General features: G+C 47.1%; 1 protein-coding gene across 7 annotated transcripts in view; it reads right to left on the reverse strand.

Moving 5' to 3' along the window:
- The window catches only part of Tenm2 (teneurin transmembrane protein 2), a 1,236,531-nt gene that overhangs the window by 105,672 nt on the left and 1,124,400 nt on the right, over positions 1-6,459 (reverse strand). The gene's annotated exons all lie outside the window — the stretch shown is intronic.

A 6,459-nucleotide genomic window follows, 5' to 3' on the forward strand; every position in this document is an offset into this window, starting at 1 on the left:
TTTCTTTCTTTCTTTCTTTCTTTCTCTCTCTCTCTCTCTCTCTCTCTCTCTTTCTTTCTTTCTTTCTTTCTTCTTTCTCTTCCCGAACCTTCTGAATATAAGAGAAAAAAAAAAATTCCCTACCAGCCTAGAGTCAAAACACCTTCCATCTTGTAGAATTTAGTCTTGTAGAATTTTAAAGATAGATTTACATATGATTTTTAAGAGCTTCTTGTGACCAAGAAAGAGCTAGACAGCTCTGCTGGGCTATTTTCTTATCCTTGTAATAACTTTAAGGGACACTTCAAAATGTTGGCTGCTTATCACCACCTATTTATGGTAGGTTTAAAACTAGAGCAGGATTTTAAAGGCCAGGGAAGGAGTAGGTGTTGGGTGCCATGAGCTGGGGACATGGACTCTATCCGTGTTTGCAGGGGAAGGGCAGTGAAGTCTGGGCAGTTCTTCTTTTATGGCTTTCTTTTCTTTCTTTCTTTCCTTCAGCCCCTTCCTCTGCTGTGAAATAAGCAGCCTATTTAATTTCTTAAATGCTCCAGCATCTACAGCAATTGTAGCATAGACTCCCACAGCCTGAGCGTGGACAAAGGGAGCTGAGCGAGCTACCCTGGCCCTTTGTGAAACAGAGAAGCCGAAGATCTGTGCTATGTGCCCACACTCATACAACCTACTTGCCGGCAAGAATCTCTATTTAATATCCATTTCATTTTTCTTTCTTTGAGCAGTTTTATTGAGGCATAATCTACATACCCTAAAATTTACCTGTTGTAAACGAACACAGCAATGACATTTGGGAAAGTTATAGAGTTGTGCAGTTGGAGGTGTATTTCCTTGCTTCATTTAAATATACTCCAATGACCATTAATTTAACTGTCCCTGTAAGTAACTATCTGCACATCCTGAAAATTCTCTCTCCCTCTGTGGCCACTTCCATTTCTGAATCTGTTTTTTAAAACTACACCAAAGCAGGCCTGGCAGAGATCAAAGAGCTTTCTAATGATAATGGTAACTGATCTGGAACCTTCCTGTGAATCAAAGTGTGCATCTCTCCCTGGCATTCCAAAGGCCTTCACTGGGCATTCCACCTCTCTTCACTCAAGTGCCCCTCATGTGGGTGCTGAGAAACCTAGTTTGCGCATGTGTCAGTGGTGTGAGTTTAAAGGACTCCCCCTAAGAAGAAAGGTCATCGGATGCACAATTGAGTTTGACTGCTTTAGGAAATGTCTCTGCTTGCTCCCTTCCATCCTGTGCAGATTAGGATCAGAATGAAGAGTATGCCAATGGACAAGTTCTCTGGGGGTAGTCTCAGGGAGGCAGCTATGCTGAGGAGGAAACAATGAGCCCTGGAGCAGGGCGTCTGGCTTGGTGCTAACTCTAGCAATGTCCACACACACACACACACACACACACACACACACACACACACATCCTGGTCTCCATGCCTCCCCTTACAAAGTCAGCTCAGGATCTGGCACCTTTCCTTAAGAAGGAGGTATCTGTGGCCCTGTCTGGGGGACCACTGATGTCTCTCCTGCTCACATCCTAAGGCAGTGCCCCAAGGGAAGCTTTCCTCACTTCCAGAGATATGCCACAAACACTTCTGTGGGAGCAAAATGGAGCTCAGGAGGAAAAGCCTGAGAGACACTGGATGAGTTCTCAGGGAAAAAAAAAAAACCCGAGATCGTGGTCGGTCGGTCAACCTTCTGCCTTACAGTTACCACCAGCAGAGTGTGGGGGGAGAGATCACAGAGAGTGCCCTAAATGACAGGCCTCTGAACGTTTACTCAGCACGCTTTCTGGTATGTGTGCTTCGCTGTTTAGCTACTTTGAGGCCTCCTGTCTCACTGAAATCACACCCAGAGTCTCAACGGAAGACTCATTGTGTAGGAAACCCACGTCCACCACATAAAATTTAAATTTGCCAAGAGCCCCAGCATGTCAGTCAGAGATATGTGCTCAAAATATGTATGCTCTTCTATGGAATGAGGCCTCCCCCTACTCTTTTCATTCTGACCAACTGAAGTGAGGTAAACAGAGCAGAGCGGAGAGTTTTCGCCCCATCCTACGAGGAGGATGAAAACAGGAACAGCGGGAGCTGGCAAATCTCTGAGAAGTTTCAGGGCAGCTGGGAATTAATGGACAGGACTTTGCTTTTAGCTTGAAGAGGAAGAAAGCAGCCTTGGTAGGTGCGTGGCGTTGCTAGGCAACCCCAAGCTAGCCCTAGCGCAAGTTCATTCTGCTGGTGGCCTTCTGAGGAGGTGACTCTTTGTGTTTGTAAAGTGCAAAGCCAGCTGCTGCTTAAGGAAAAACAAAACCTAGGAAGTAATTAGTCTGGAGGGTAACTGGGCATCAGGTGGCAGCTCTTCTCTGGAGAGGATGCTATGACTGAAGTTGGAATTGGCTTATGGGCTCATACTTGGGCATCCAAGTCTTCTGAGTTTCAGGCTGGCTTTCGGATTTCCTCGAGTGCCTGCCTCTAAATGACTGGCTTAGACTCCTGGAAGGCACCCCTATTTGGATGCTTATTTCTACCTCTAGAAAGATCTAATGGCTGCCTGGGGCCTTCGGGTTCTATCCTGACTCTGGACCAGTGGTTCTAACAAAGAATTTATAAAAAGACTTTCCTCTTTTTTCTCTGGGGGGATGTCTGACAATGTCTGGAGATATTTTTGATTGTCATCTTTAGGGTAGTAACACTTGACACCTCATGGGTAGATGCTAGGGATGCTGTTCCACATCCTAAAGGCACAGGAGAATGCTACGCCCACCCTCCAAGAATGGCGCAGGTTCAAATGTCAACAGGGCCGAGGCCGAAATCCCTGGCTTCATTAGATCTCAGCCATGGTTGTTGGTTGTGAGTTCGAAGGGCCTGGCCTGGTCTCAGACTAACAGTGAGGACCTGAATGAACAGGATTCATTTCCACCTGTCCATCTACATCTCCCTTGACAGCTGAGAGAAGGTGGAAGGAGCCTTCTTCTCCAACTGCAGACGCCTCCTTCTTGGGAAAAGCTTGCAAGGGCATCAGCAACATGGTTGGTTTTGTCAACTCACATCCTATCCCCAGCTCACACAGATGCACGCAGTTATCTCTACACAAACCAAAGCCATACTGCTATGCGCTGCCTGAGTCCTTTCAGCTCCAGCCCCGAACCCACCCCTGCTCTCACGTCAGCATCCCTGTCTGTTCTCTCATGAACAACTCCAAGTCAGAAGAATCCAACCTCTTCCCTTCTGTTCTCTCTAAACCGTATCCCCCATCCATGGCTGGCGCCCGAACTCATCCACTCCTGAGACAGAAGCCCTGGAGCCAGCCTCCCTCCCACGGTCTCTCCAGTCACCACGGCTGAGTTTCCCTCTTAACTGAGCTAAGACAAAATGCTACAGTTGGATATAGCCTGGATGTATCCCAAGAGTCCATCTTTGGAAGTTGTATCCTGTGGCCTTTGTCACTAACTACAATTTGAATCGTCTTCCTAGAACTTCTCAGTGCTCGGTTAAATAGCTGTGCTGGGGGGCATTCATTCCTGTTGCGCTGTTCACCCCTCATGGGAGGGACCATTTCTAACTGATTTTCCGAGGGATTGTGGTACTCAGTGGGTAGTTGGTGTGTGTATGTGTGTGAACAAATGAATGACTGATGTCAAGTATGGCCAGGAATGAATGAAGTCAGCATGGCTGGTAGAAGTCCCATAGTTTCCAAGACCTCTTACATATAAATACCAATCACTGAAGAAAAACAAAAGAAAAGAAAAAAGTAGCAGAGAAAGGTCTTGCTGACAGAGCTACTAGCAAGGCAGGCTTTTTGACTTAAACAAAAGTTGGGCATGAACAAAATAATATCTAGGGCCCAGAAAAAAGGGGAGAGTAAATGGGCTCGAAGACAGCTCTAATTATAAAAACACTTGTCTAAAACAGCATCAAGACACGTTCTGCAGTGAGGGGCAATTTACAGGTAGAGGTAAGTGGCTAATACTGTTTGGGAAGTAAGGGGGGGGGGTGAATGGGCTTTTAACAGTCTTCAGCAAGCACAGTGAAGAAAATGCACCACAATGCAGAAAAGGCAAGAGAGCACACAGACTGGCTACACGCAAACACAGCTTACGAAGCAAGCCTCAGAAATGGCACGTGCCTGTTCAGTTCAAGAGACCAGTAGAGGACCATTACAGGCTGCTATAAACCACAAGAAAAACTTCCTTTTTTCTCAACTGAGGGGAAACCATAACTTTGTTTGGAGGCAGAAAGGTCTGGAATTGAAACCAGATCTGCCTCTTTCTGTGCATGTGACCTAAGGCTTGTAGATGGACCTCTTTGAGCCCAGCCTGCTTGTAAACCTCTGCCTTCCCCCCTCAGTTAATGATATGTACTGTTTCTCTCAACAGAATAACATCTTCAAGGGCAATATGCTGTCTCCTCTTGTCCCCTGATACAGTTTCAAGGTCTAGAAGGATAGTTGGCACATGCCAGACCGTAAATGTTTGTTAGTGGAGTAACTTACTTCAAACGATGGCAATACTTTAGATAGACAGCAGTTGTGTTAAACAAAATAAGCAAGAGGAAGTTTTAGCAGAGTTCGGGGCATCACCAGTGCCTAATGGATAGAATGCATATTGCTGAGAGCGTGGATACAGTTGTTGCTGCTGGTACTCAGATTATTGGGAGGCTCTTGAAGTACAACCCCAACCCACCTTACTCGCTGATCTGGGAAAACCAGAGAGCTTACGCTAATTCAAGGTCGTTGTTGTTGTTGTTGTTTTAACTAGAATTTTCTCTAGTGTTCTCAGTGTGTGCTTCCATTACATTCTTGGATGTTCTCATTCTCTCAATATTCTCATTGTATGTTAAATTAGCAATAGTGTGTGTGTTCCTGTGTGTGTGTGTGTGTGTGTGTGTGTGTGTGTGTATACCCGTGTGAAGGCTGACATTGACATGGGCTATCTTCTTTCCCAGATATTCTCCATGCTATGCTTAGAGACAGGATCTCTCACTGAACCTGGAACTCACATCTTTGACTGGCTGGCCAGCAAAGCCCAGAGATCCCCTTGTCTCCGACTCCTCTCCCCATTGCTAGGATTAGAGACATTCAGTGCATTGCCTGACTTATTCACATGGGTTCACTGGGTCCACTCCTGCAGCAAGTGCTTTACTGACTGAGCCATTTAACTAGCCCCAAGAGTTGTGCTTATAATGCCAGCTAAAGTAGGGACAACACCCTTTAAACTCTTGAAATGTTACTGTTTTCTTGGATGTTTCATTCTTTCACTGGACTTAAGCAGCACACATAGGGGAGATGGGTAACGAGAATCTGCTATTCCATTGTGGACCTCTTTCTAGTTGAGGATAGCAGAGGTGTTGGGCATCCTGGATTGTTAGTGGTTTAGTCGCCACTTATACTAAAGAGTGGTGGCAGCGCTAGGGTGCTCTGGGTCACAGTCGTTTAGAAGACTGGTTGACAAAGAGAACGTCCTAGTCCCTGGTAAAGCAAGGTTGCCCCGGCTCACCCACGTGTCAGGTGGGAGCTGTGTGGGGATCCCATTTCTAGGTCCACAGTGGAGAACGGACATGAACCTGCAGTTGAACAGCTGTCCCTGCTGTGTCAGCAGACGTGGAAAACCGAGAGGCAGATGTTTCTCTCTGTTTCCACAGCATCTGTACGTCTTTGAGGGTCTGCAGAGGTGGGGGCAGGTACAGTGCTGTGTGAGGTACAGGCAGAGGCTTGACAGTCTAGTGTGGAGGAGGAGGAGGAGGAGGAAGCAGCTTTTGCTCAGAAGGCAGAAATTGTTCCCCTCCATGCCAGCGGCCACAGGAACAGCCGATCAGCACGAGGTAATAGGAATTTGGATTCAGCTGTCTGCTGCACGTGTGTGGATGCACCTGGATCCTCACCATCAGCAGCATTTCTGTCTGTGGGAAGAGGCGTGCGGCAAGCTCAGCTGTGGCCTCGGAAAGTGATGAACTTGAAAAAAGTAAAGGGGATCCTTCTCATTTGGGGGGAAAAAAGGCAAAAGGAGACACATCTTACTGCGCTGGAGTCTCGGGTCCTTAATGCATTACAATTCTGTTCAAGAAGAAAGTCACGGGGGAGGAAACTGGGAAGGCAGGCAGTAGTAGGGGTGGGGGAAGCTCTTTTTTGAGCAGGAATGCCTGGAGGGTTATTGAGTGAATTTGGGGGAGTCAGTATCCTCTAGCTGCCTGGGGTTCTACACAAGCCCGTGATTCCACTTTATCCATCAAAGGAGGATGCTGGAGCTGGCTACTGGACTTGGAGCCCCTGGGTCAATGTTGCCAAAGCACGTGCTAACCAAGGGCTTGTGACAAGACTCTGCTGACCATCTTCCAGGAGCTTCTCTACTGATCCAGGAGCTTCTCTACTGATCCAGGAGCTTCTCTCCTGATCCAGGAGCTTCTCTACTGATCCAGGAGCTTCTCTACTGATCCAGGAGCTTCTCTACTGATCCAGGAGCTTC

This window comes from Mus pahari, chromosome 14 (genome assembly GCF_900095145.1).
Source record: "Mus pahari chromosome 14, PAHARI_EIJ_v1.1, whole genome shotgun sequence".
NCBI lineage: Eukaryota > Metazoa > Chordata > Mammalia > Rodentia > Muridae > Mus > Mus pahari.